The following is a 12244-nucleotide window of genomic DNA, read 5'->3' as shown; positions in this document are numbered from 1 at the left end:
GTAATGGTGAATGCAAGTTTCACTGGAATGCTTTGTTGTGTTGCTGAATCTGAACTTGGCTTTGGTTATTGGTTTTCAGCTTGTTAGGTTCTATTCAAGAATTGGGTTCAAGGCTGTGTATGAAGTAAATGGTTCAACAACTTGCTTACATGCTGGTCTGGGGAGGAGTTGGGATAAGAAAGGATGCCAGAGTTGAACTACTGATAAAATGGTGCAGCAGGTTCAAATCTCAACAATGAACATCTTCTCATTTCACAAAATTGAACTAAAGGGCCTGGTGTCTATTTTTCATCAACAAAGACCAACAAACGCAGAACTAAATTAAGAGATAAAGTCCATACCACACATTCAGTACTCAATTACATAACATATAATCCCGATAAAGTTGCCATTTGCAGAATTTAAAATTGAAAGTTGGAAACAACCAACTACCTCATGCTTGGGCCCTCTGAAATCACATCAGGTCCTGAACAGAGCCTCCCAGACAGCCTTCTGACCGGCGTTGAGCTTCTTCGGCTTTTCCCTTTGCTCCTGAGCCTTCTGCTCCTCCGATTTCTTGTCCTTTTTGGGGTCCCGGTTCACAAGCATCGTAACATTCTTCTTCGTCTTTGTGTTGAACCCTCCCTTATTACCCAGCCTCCCCTTGTTACCCAGGTTACCGTGGTTACCCACCATTTCCACTGCTTCTCTTTTTTTCTTTTGATCCAGGATTCTAGGTTGAAGATGATACTGTTCTATTTATAGTCTAGGGTATTAGGTATTAGGTTAATTGGGCCTTATAGAATGAGGAGGCAACTACAAGCCCATGTATTCAACCATGACACAGTAATTACAAGATTGACACAATTATTACAAAAATGACACATACAAAAATAAAAAAACATCTGGGTCAGGGCGGTTTCAGTTTTCTCCAAATCCACCAAAAAATCTATTGTAACTAATTTAAGCAGCTTAATCGACCTGCACGCACACAAAAATATAATAATTAGAGTTTTCCGAATGGCAACAGATTATAATTAAACATGATCTACTAGCATTTATAAATCGTATTCGAGAAACATGAAAACCCATTGAGACATACAAAAAGCTACCGAAATCGACCAAGTTCCTAACATTCATGGAAAAAAAATGCTAATTGTGAAACATGAAATGCTACTCGCATAATTTAAATAGCTACAATTAAAAAATAGTATATGCAACTGTCCTCTGAAATTGCAATGTTACAGGAGAGAAACTACAAAAAGTATGAAATGCTACTCAATTTGATAAACTGACCAAAATATGAAATTCTGCGGACAAATTCGAAAAGCTATTAACAATTTATGTGACATTCATAAAAAGCTATAGACATTTGAGGAAAAGCTTTCGCTATATGTTGGCAAAAAAAAGGTATGGTAAAGCACTTAAAACATGTGGTATTCCTCATCAATCTAGGCGTGCTAAATCACAAACAAAAAGGTAAAGCACTTAAAGCTCAAACACACCTCAATTTCAAATTAGTAGCAGCAACTTGAAAAAGAATTTATGTGATTTCATCTGTTAGATAGTCAAGGAGTAGAAGTAATATCTTCGTTGCAATCAGCATATTTAAATTGCCCATCCATAGCTCATTCACACACTACATTTTTGAACCAAATTAACTCCGGATCATAGATGAAGTTGTATACAATTTATTTGCGAAGTAATATAAGGCATTAATAAGCATTAACAAGAAGCAACACAATACTGTTTTGTAAGCACCAAAAGACAAATTGAAAGTAAGAAGAATAAAATAGTTCAGGTGGCTCAGCTTTGTAAAACAAATAGAAAAAAACTTATTAAGAGTAAGAGAATCATTACCTGCTATTTCCTGAAACCCAGCCACAATCAATATATTGTTATGTCTAGTCAGAGAGATATTGAAACCTCTTCCATGCCAGTGTCAGAATCTTGACTGTCAAAAGCTTTGGTGAAACTACTCTTTCTGTTACGATAAACACCACTACTTGACTGTCAAAAGCTTTGGTGAAACTACTCTTTCTGTTACGATAAACACCACTATTTACATCTTTTAACCCATGCACCCAAAATTTTGACTGGCTCCTTCAAGCACAATATGGAAGTAGCAGAATACTACGAAAAAACTGCAATTCAAAACCACAAGTTGTCAATAGCAGTTTACTCATTTGTGAGTCGATAAATTCAAGACGAATCAAATTAAAGCAACTTAGAATTAAGATGGTTAAGATATATTTTATTGAAACGCGAACCTTGTTCATTAAAGAGGTAAAGATTTAGGAAAAACATGCAGAGCTTAGAAGCAAGGAATTCAAATTGGCTCTGATGTACGTAATGAGTAAGCCTCGAAGTAAAGGGTATCCTCTAATCTGGATTGGAAGGGGTGCAATAAAGAGGAATCTCAGGTCTGCACACTGGGGCAGGCATGCAAAGCTTGAATCCTCCATTCTCGGCATTGTAGGATTCTTTGAAGAGCTCAGAAGTCTACTTTAAAGAAGAACCACACGTTGCTCAACGGGAGAGAGGCATGCAAAGCTTGCTACTTTGAATCCTCCACTTCGAGCGTTAAAGGTTTCTTTAAACTAGCACCATCAATATCGACCTGCAAGAAAATCACAACCGGATCAGAAACCTTACAACTCACACCCAAAGAATGATCTTCTGACACCCAAGAGGCAAAGAAATGGAAAAGCATGAAATACCATTCCAACAATCAGGTGTTTAATATTCCTAAGATGTCATCCTAGATTATGCATGGTTTATCTTTTTAATTAGTTATTCAGCTAAAAGCTAACATCAATACAGGAGATATAAAAGCATATGATGTAAAAATTTGAAGTATAAGAATTGAACATTTTTAGAAAAGGGGAGAAAGTTTAAACAAAACTTTTGAACTTAGACAGAAAAACAGAAGCCAAGCCAAAAAACACTCTCCAAATAGACATAAAGCAGATGTCTTCTGCATTGGAAGCGAGTCAGGACCCAAGATATTTTCAATAGAAAGTGCAAGCTCCTAGCCAACGAAAAAAGATGCAAACTAGCATTCATTAAATACGAATGAGTGGCATAAATGTCTAATACATCTCAGTCAGTTCTGGGAAACCAAATCAGAGGCATGCAAATGTAGACCGACCTAATCAAAGCCCCTAGGGCTCTGCTTTCATGATCCTCTCAAAAACAAAAACAGCAAATCAAATTTGCTCAGATCTAAAATTTAATTGAACCCAAAAATAACTAATAAAGCCAAATCAAAATCAGCCAATAAACTGGAGATATTAACAATATGCAAAGACTACTATATTCCGCAACCTCTACCTCTCAAAACCAAAATTGCCAATAAGAAACAGTAAACCAGAGGAACAACTAATGTACCCTTAAAAACAAAGAAATTGAAAAGGTCTCATCACTTTTTAACAGGGAAACCCTCAAGTTCGACCTTTGTTATATGTAATTAACAAAGATAGGTAAGAATTACTTTTCTCCAAGAATTATTGTGCGAGGGATTCTAAGAAGGAAGACAGATTTTAAACATAACATTTTCAGACCAAAGAAAAATGAAGTTAACTACTAACCAGATTGCGTGATTTGCGTCAGGCCAAAAGATCCAAAGATTTTAATTATAAACTTCAAATTCAGGCGGAAGAGAAGAGACAAACAGAATAGATCAGCAACTTTTCACGTCTCTATCTACTCTGGGAACTGAGTCAGAGGCATGGAAAATCTAGACCGGACCTAATGAAGCTCTTCAACTTGTAACTACGACTTCTTTTTTACATTAAAAAATGGGGACAAACTTTCTGTCCAGGCCTCCCTGCTCTCCTGCTCCTTATGATCCTCTGAAAAACAAAAACAAGCAAACACAACAAACCAAAACGGATCACATCTGATATTTTATTGAACCCAGATTCATATTCAGGACAAAAAAGAAAATCAAAACGAAAAGATTAGCAGTATAGGGGATACAAAAACACAATATTCCTCTACCTTGAGAGGTGTATGGCAGGACATGACCGGTAATATTTGAATTCTTCACTCCCTCCACCATTATCGATCTGGGAAGTTAAAATGGGGTTCAGATCTCGAAACAGAGACAAAAATCTTGACCCACACAAGAAGCAGAGGGATAGAAAAGTTTGAAATTAAACCCTATACCTCTGTAATTATGCAAAATTAACGAGAGTGGGCAAAAAAAATCCTGTGTGAAGGGTTCTAAGAAAAACAAATGGAGATCAAATTGAAAAAAGAAAAAAGACTAATGTCACTACACAAACAGCATAACAGAATCCTCTAATTCGATCACTGCAAATTAATTGACAAAGATGGGCTACTTATGATGCAAACTCTACCAACTCTTCCGCAGAATTCTTAAAAAAAAACAAACACAAAAAAACGATAATAGCAAACCAAAGAATGGCCAAACAACAGAAGATAACCAAAACAAGTCGTCAGTAGGGTTAGCAGGGACAGAAGATTTAGAATTAAAAGTTCAAATCTTGGGGAAGAAGACCCTCTAAAAAACCAAAAAAAGCAAAGCAAAATTGTTCATATTTGAAATTCAATTGAAACCAGAGAGCCAACTTCAAATTGAAGCCAAACAAAAGACTAACAACAAAGAAAGACCACTCTACCATTTGCAGGAAAGGACAGAGAAAGAAGTAATCCTTTGAATTCTCCACAAAACAGAGCAGTGAGTTTCTCTGAATCACTTTCATATTCATGGATCTGTGAAATCTACATCAACATCAACAAGGATCAAGCCTGCTACAATTCACTCCCCCGTCCAATCTTTTGACCATCTGCAGAAACACAGAGATGGAAAGAAGGTGGATATTCGAGGCAGAACTTGAGGACCAAGGATATTCCGGAAAATATTTTTGCGGTTATTGTTGCGAAAGACTGAGGAAGATAGATGCGGCTATGATGCCCAGTTCTAGGTCGAACAGAAAGAGGCTTGGTTTAGCTTCATAAGTTACTCAACTGATAAAAGATGTGCCGCCAGTATAAAATCATTCATTCTTCTCAAGAAAGAAAAAGTATATATATAAATCATTCATCCAATACAACGTTGTCCGGCCTCTTTACTTTTACCGAAGATATTACCAAATCAGAGGCATGCGACCGACCTAATCAAAGCCCCTAGGGCTCTGCTTTCATGATCCTCTCAAAAACAAAAACAGCAAATCAAATTTGATCAGATCTAAAATTTAATTGAACCCAAAAATAACTAATAAAGCCAAATCAAAATCAGCCAATAAACTGGAGATATTAACAATATGCAAAGACTACTATATTCCGCAACCTCTACCTCTCAAAACCAAAATTGCCAATAAGAAACAGTAAACCAGAGGAACAACTAATGTACCCTTAAAAACAAAGAAATTGAAAAGGTCTCATCACTTTTTAACAGGGAAACCCTCAAGTTCGACCTTTGTTATATGTAATTAACAAAGATAGGTAAGAATTACTTTTCTCCAAGAATTATTGTGCGAGGGATTCTAAGAAGGAAGACAGATTTTAAACATAACAATTTCTACTAACCAGATTGCGTGATTTGCGTCAGGCCAAAAGATCCAAAGATTTTAATTATAAACTTCAAATTCAGGCGGAAGAATAGATCAGCAACTTTTCACGTCTCTATTTACTCTGGGAACCGAGTCAGAGGCATGGAAAATCTAGACCGGACCTAATGAAGCTCTTCAACTTGTAACAACGACTCCTTTTTTATATTAAAAAATGGGGACAAACTTCCTGTCCAGGCCTCCCTGCTTTACTGCTCCTTATGATCCTCTGAAAAACAAAAACAAGCAAACACAACAAACCAAAACTGATCACATCTGATATTTTATTGAACCCAGATTCATATTCAGGACAAAAAGAAAATCAAAACGAAAAGATTAGCAGTATAGGAGATACAAAAACACAATATTGATCTACCTTGGGAGGTGTATGGCAGGACATGACCGGTAAGGCGGTAATATTTGAATTCTTCACTCCCTCCACCATTTATCGATCTGGGAAGTTAAAATGGGGTTCAGATCTCCAAACAGAGACAAAAATCTTGACCCACACAAGAAGCAGAGGGATAAAAAAAAAGTTTGAAATTAAACCCTATAACTCTGTAATTATGCAAAATTAACAAGGGTGGGCAAAAAAACAAAAATCCTGTGAGAAGGGTTCTAAGGAAAAAAAAAAGATCAAAATTGAAAAAAGACTAATGCCACTACACGAACAGCATAACAGAATTCTCTAATTCGATCTCTGCAATTTAATTGACAAAGATGGGATAGTTATGATGCAAACTCTACCAACTCTTCCGCAGAATTCTTAAAAAAAAAACAAAAAAACAAAAAACGATAAGAGCAAACCAAAGAAAGGCCAAACAACAGAAGCTAACCAAAACAAGTCGTCAGTAGGGGTTAGCAGAGACAGAAGATTTAGAATTAAAAGTTTGAATCTTGGGGAAGAGGACCCTCTAAAAAAGCAAAGCAAAATTGTTCATATTTGAAATTCAATTGAAACCAGAGAGCCAACTTCAAATTGAAGCCAAACAAAAGACTAACAACAAAGAAAGACCAATCTACCATTTGCAGGAAAGGACAGAGAAAGAAGTAATCCTTTGAATTCTCCACAAAACAGAGCAGTGAGTTTCTCTGCATCACTTTCATATTCATGGATCCGTGAAATCTACATCAACAAGGATCAAGCCTGCTACAATTCACTCCCCCATCAAATCTTTTGACCATCTGCAGAAACACAGAAGGTTGATATTCATGGCAGAAACTTGAGGCGCGGTTCTGGGTGACCAAGGACTTTCCGGAAAATATTTTTGCGTTGCGAAAGACTGAGGAAAGAAAGATGCGGCTATGATGCCCTGTTCTAGGTCGAAGAGAGAGAGGCTTGGTTTAGCATAAGTTACTCAACTGAGATAAAAGACGTGCCGCCAGTATAAAATCATTCATTCTTCTCAAGAAAGAAAAAGTATATATATATAAATCATTCATCCAATACAACGTTGTCCTGCCTCTTTATTTTTACCGAAGATATTACCTCTACCTCTCAAAACCAAAATTGCTAGTAACCGGAGGAACAACTAATGTTACTCCTGAAAACAAAGAAACTGAAATAGTTTTAAGACTTCCAGTGGGAAACCCTCTAGTTCAACCTTTGTTATTATATGGAATTCCATGAATTATTGGGCAAATGGATTCTGAAAAGAGAGACAGAATTGCTAAGACAAAGAATAAAACAGAGGAAACAAACTTAACTCGAAGAAAGAAAAACAGCGAACCAAAGAAACCAAGAAGTAAAGCCAAAAAGGGATTGTCAAACTAGAAAAAAAAGAATAAATCATCGTCCTAGGAAGGAAGGGACGTTAAGGCCAAAAGATTTAAAATTCATAGTTCGAATCCATCTGAAAACCAAAAACGGCAAACCAAATTTGCTCAAACTTTGAAATTCAATTGAAAACATAAACCAAATTGAAATTCAGATTCAGGGCCTGAAAACCAGGATCTAAACGAAAAGATTAAACAGCCGAGAAATCGCTATTTACCATGTGAAGGAACAGAGCAGGACAAGTGCTTTGAACGGAACAGTGATTTTTCCTGAATCCTATCCATAGATAATGATCTGGGAAATCCAAATCCAAACAGATCAAGACACTGACAATCATCTCCAAAAGTTTGATGATATTCATAACGAAAACTTGAGCAGCTGCGCTTCTGCGTGACCAAGGATTTTCCAGAACGGGAGATATGGTGCTGTTCTAGAGAGAGAGAGAGGTCTTAGGTTGCAGAGAGAAAGAAGGGTTGCGGCACTAGTTCAGTTTCTGAAAACCCCTAATTTAGCTAAAAAGCAAGAAATATAAATTTCGTCGAAAATTACTCGTTTGAGTAAATGTGCACATTTGGCTTTATCCCAATTAACTACGTCACCATGACAACTATTTTCTTTTACCAGCAATTTAAAAAAATATATATTTTCTGAAAATAAAAAGATTTATTTTCTACTACAAAAGGTAAAAATCGTTTTAGAATAAATCACTCCACATCAAAACAACTATTATACAAAGAGAACAAAAATACTGATTTAATATAGTTTATAATTGTAATTTATAAAGATTTAATTACTAACAAGAAAAATTTACAAAAATAAAATGAAATAGCTGGCCCATAACATATCAATCTTCAATAACTTTACATAATAAAACTCCCATTTACTTAATATGCAAATCAAATCTATCCTACATCTAGTCAAAAGGCCTCTAACAGTACTTTGGCCGGAACAACCCGAAACAGTACTATTTCTAGTACAAGTTCATTTATAGAAACCTCAGTATGGAAGATACAAAAACACAATATTTCTCTACCTTGAGAGGTGTATGGCAGGACAAGACCGGTAATATTTGAATTCTTCACTCCATAGATCTGGGAAGTTGAAATGGAGTTCAGATCTCAAAACACAGACGAAAATCTTGACCCACACAAGAAGCAGAGGGATAGAAAAAGTTTGAAATTACACCCTCTACTTCAATTTTCGTAATTATGCAAAATTAACCAGGGGTGAACAAAAAAAAAATCATGGGTGAAGGGTTCTAAGAAAAAAGATACAGAGATCAAAGTTCAGAGAAAAGACTAATGTCACTCCACAAACAGCATAAAAGAATCCTCTAATTCGATCTCAGCAATTTAATTGACAAAGATGGGCAGCGGAAATACTTATGATGCAAACTCTACCAACTCTTCCGCAGAATTCTAGAAGAAAAAAAGACAGAAAAGAGCAAACCAGAGAAAGGCCAAACAACAGAAGATAACCAAAACAAGTTGTCAGTAGGGCTTTAGCAGGGACAGAAGATTTAGAATTGAAAGTTGGAATCTGAGAAAGAAGACCCTCTAAAAAACCAAAAAAAAAGCAAAGCAAAATTGTTCAGATTTGAAAGTCAATTGAAACCAGAGAGCCAACCTCAAATTGAAGCCAAAAAAAAACAGAGAGATTAACAACAAAGAAAGACCAATCTACCATTTGCAGGAAAGGACAGAGAAAGAAGGAATCCTTTGAATTCTCCACAAAACATAGCAGTGAGTTTCTCTGAATCACTTCCATATTCATGGATCTGTGAAATCTACATCAACCAGGATCAAGCCTCCAACACTGCACTCCCCCATCAAATCTTTCGACCCTCTGAAGAAACAGAGAGATGAAAAGAAGGTTGATATTCATGGCGGAAACTTGAAGCGCGGTTCTGGGAGACCAAGGATTTTCCGAGAATATTTATGCGGCTGTTGTTGCAGAAGACTGAGGAAGATAGATGCGGCTACGGTGCCCTGTTCTAGGTCAGAGAAAGAGAGAGAGGGGATTGGTCTAGGTTGAAACGTGGGTTATGTAAGACGAAAAACACGAAAAACGACCCCTTTTAGCAAAAAAATAAATACATGTAAATATAATCGTAAGTTACTCATATGAGATAAAAGACGTGCCGCCAGTATAAAATCATTCATCCAATAGATTACTCTATCCTTGGACGACGTCGTCCTGCCTCTTTATTTTTACCGAATTCAAGATAAGAAACAGTAATCGGAACAAAGAAACTGAAATAGTTCTGAAACTTTCAGTGGGAAACCCTCTAGTTCAACCTTCGTTATTATATGCAATTGTATGAGAATTATTGTTGGGCGACGGACTCTAAAAGAGACAGAATTGCTAAGAAAAACACAGGAAACAACTTAACATCACCCATTCACCCCAATCTTCAAATTTGATCACTCTAATTAACCCAGAATTGGCGAAAATAACAAACATGTAAACTTGAAGAAAGAAAAACAGCAAACCAAAGAAACCAAGAATTAGAGCCAAAAAGGGATTTTCAAACTGGACAAGAATAAATCATCGTCCTAGGAGGGGACGTTAAGGCCAAAAGATATTAAATTCATAGTTCAAGTCCAGGGCAGTAACCCATCTGAAAACCAAAAACGGCAAACCAAATTTGCTCAGACTTCGAAATTCAATTGAAAACATAAACCAAATTCAAATTCAGATTCAGGGGCTGAAAACCAGGATCTCAACGAAATGATTAAACAGCCGAGAAATCACTATCTACCTTGTGTAAGGTACAGAGAAGGACAAGTGCTTTGAACGGAACAGTGATTTTTCCTGAATCCTGTTGAGATGTGTTCTTGTTGGTCTAGGACTGTTTTACTTAGTCAAAATAAACTCCTATGTTTTAGGAGAGTTAGAGAGTCAGTCAAGTTTGTTTTAGATAGACCGAGTCTTTAGCACGATCTCAGGGATTTTGAGACGTGTTTATGCAACTTTGAATTCCTGTTTTGTAATGGCTATTTAAGCCAGTTCGTTTGTCATTCAATAAGTGAATCATTTCAGCCATTGTTGAGTTAACATTGTGCTTCTGTGAGTTTAGATTCCTAACAGTGGTATCAGAGCCCGAAAGGGGCCTGAAATTGAGAAGAGAGGAACACTGTGAGTGTAGAAAGAGAGTCCTGAGGGAGAGAGATGTCCAACGAAGGGCAGAACTTGTTGAGTATTCCCAAGTTTGATGGAGACTATGAATATTGGAGCTTGCTCATGGAGAATCTCTTAAGGTCCAAGGAGTACTGGAACCTAATAGAGACGGGGTACAGAGAACCAGCTGAAGGAGAAGCCGTGACAGCGGGTCAGAGAAAAGCTCTAGACGAGTTGAAGCTAAAGGATCTGAAGGTGAAGAATTACCTACTTCAGTCCATTGACAAGAGTGTACTAAAGACCCTGCAACAGAGGGAAACATCCAAGCAGATATGGGACTGCATGAAGGTCAGATATCAGGGAAATGCTAGGGTTCAGAGAGCACAACTTCAGATTCTTCGTAGGAATTTTGAAGTCTTGGAGATGAAGCTGGGAGAAACAGTAGATGATTACATTGGAAGGGTAATGACAGTAGCCAATGAGATGAGAAATTACGGAGAAGACATGCCAGACGTAAAGATAGTAGAGAAGATCTTGAGAACGCTCACGGAGAGGTTCAACTACATAGTCTGCTCGATAGAAGAGTCTAAGGATATCAATGGACTCTCAGTTGATGAATTACGAAGCTCCTTGTTGGTACATGAACAAAAGTTTCGAAAGGATGGAGGTGATGAACAAGCACTTAAAATCTCATATGAAGCTGGCAATCGAGGAAGAGGACGAGGAATTATGAGAGGTGGAGGTGCGGCAAGGGGAAGAGGCAGAGGTAGAGCCTTTAACAAGGCAATGATCGAGTGTTTCAAATGCCATCAATTAGGGCATTTTCAGTACGAGTGTCCTAAATGGGAGAAAGCAGCCAACTATGCCGAGCTAGATGAAGAAGAAGAACTGCTTCTAATGGCCTATGTTGAAAGCAACAATGCAAGTCGAGAAGGTGTGTGGTTTCTTGACTCTGGTTGTAGCAACCATATGACAGGGAGTAAACAATGGTTTACTGAGCTAGATGAGAGCTTTAGACACTCAGTTAAGCTTGGAAATAGTATGAGAATGCCTGTTATGGGAAAGGGGAGTGTGAGATTGCAAATTGGAGATGTGAAGCGAGTGGTGTCCGATGTGTATTACATTCCTGATCTGACAAACAATCTTTTCAGCATCGGACAATTACAGGAGAAGGGTCTAGCCATTTTGATCCGAGATGGAACTTGCAAGGTTTATCACAAGAGACGAGGCCTTATCATGGAAACAAAGATGACAACTAATCGAATGTTTGTGGTACTTGCCCTCGTAGCAGACCAACAGTCAGCCTACCTCAACGCTGCAACTGAAGACATTATGGATCTATGGCACCAAAGATTCGGTCATCTGAGCTACAAAAATCTTCGAACCTTGCAATACAAGAAACTAGTAGATGGACTACCTCAACTCAAAACTGCTAGCAAAGTGTGCTCAAGCTGCATGGTTGGTAAACAACATCGAGATGCTATTCCGAGAAAGAGTCGGTGGAGAGCCTCAGAAAGACTACAGCTCGTGCATGCTGATCTGTGTGGCCCAATAACACCTATTTCAAATGGTGGGAAAAGGTACATAATGAGTCTCATTGATGATCATAGTAGAAAGATTTGGGTTTATTTCCTTACTGAAAAGTGTGAAACCTTTTTAATGTTCAAATTGTTCAAGAGTATGGTGGAAAAGGAGTTAGGATGTTATATTCGTTGTCTTAGAACAGATAGAGGTGGTGAATTCACCTCAAATGATTTCAACGAATTTTGTGCAAGTCATGGCATTAAAAGAC

At 37.4% G+C, this 12244-nt stretch overlaps 1 long non-coding RNA gene across 20 annotated transcripts; it reads right to left on the bottom strand.

Moving 5' to 3' along the window:
- Positions 1–299: 299 nt before the first annotated feature.
- On the bottom strand, positions 300–9381 carry LOC133741331 (uncharacterized). 20 transcript variants are annotated; one of them, XR_009861815.1, is made up of 10 exons: positions 9016–9381; positions 7550–8423; positions 6579–6868; positions 5932–6008; positions 4626–5784; positions 3982–4049; positions 3570–3833; positions 2250–2599; positions 1840–2123; positions 300–960 (listed from the first exon to the last, which is right to left on the bottom strand). It is a non-coding gene; the product is annotated as an uncharacterized LOC133741331 (long non-coding RNA). The 20 variants fall into 20 exon arrangements; XR_009861813.1 differs by having other exon boundaries at positions 4626–4927; positions 5536–5784; positions 7550–9380; XR_009861823.1 differs by having other exon boundaries at positions 6579–6873; positions 8366–8423; positions 9016–9380.
- Positions 9382–12244: the final 2863 nt, after the last annotated feature.

The sequence above is a fragment of the Rosa rugosa genome, chromosome 3 (assembly GCF_958449725.1).
Source record: "Rosa rugosa chromosome 3, drRosRugo1.1, whole genome shotgun sequence".
In the NCBI taxonomy this organism is placed as follows: domain Eukaryota; kingdom Viridiplantae; phylum Streptophyta; class Magnoliopsida; order Rosales; family Rosaceae; genus Rosa; species Rosa rugosa.
The sequence above is the reverse complement of the archived record's forward strand: the minus strand, read 5'-3'. Positions and strand labels throughout refer to the sequence as shown.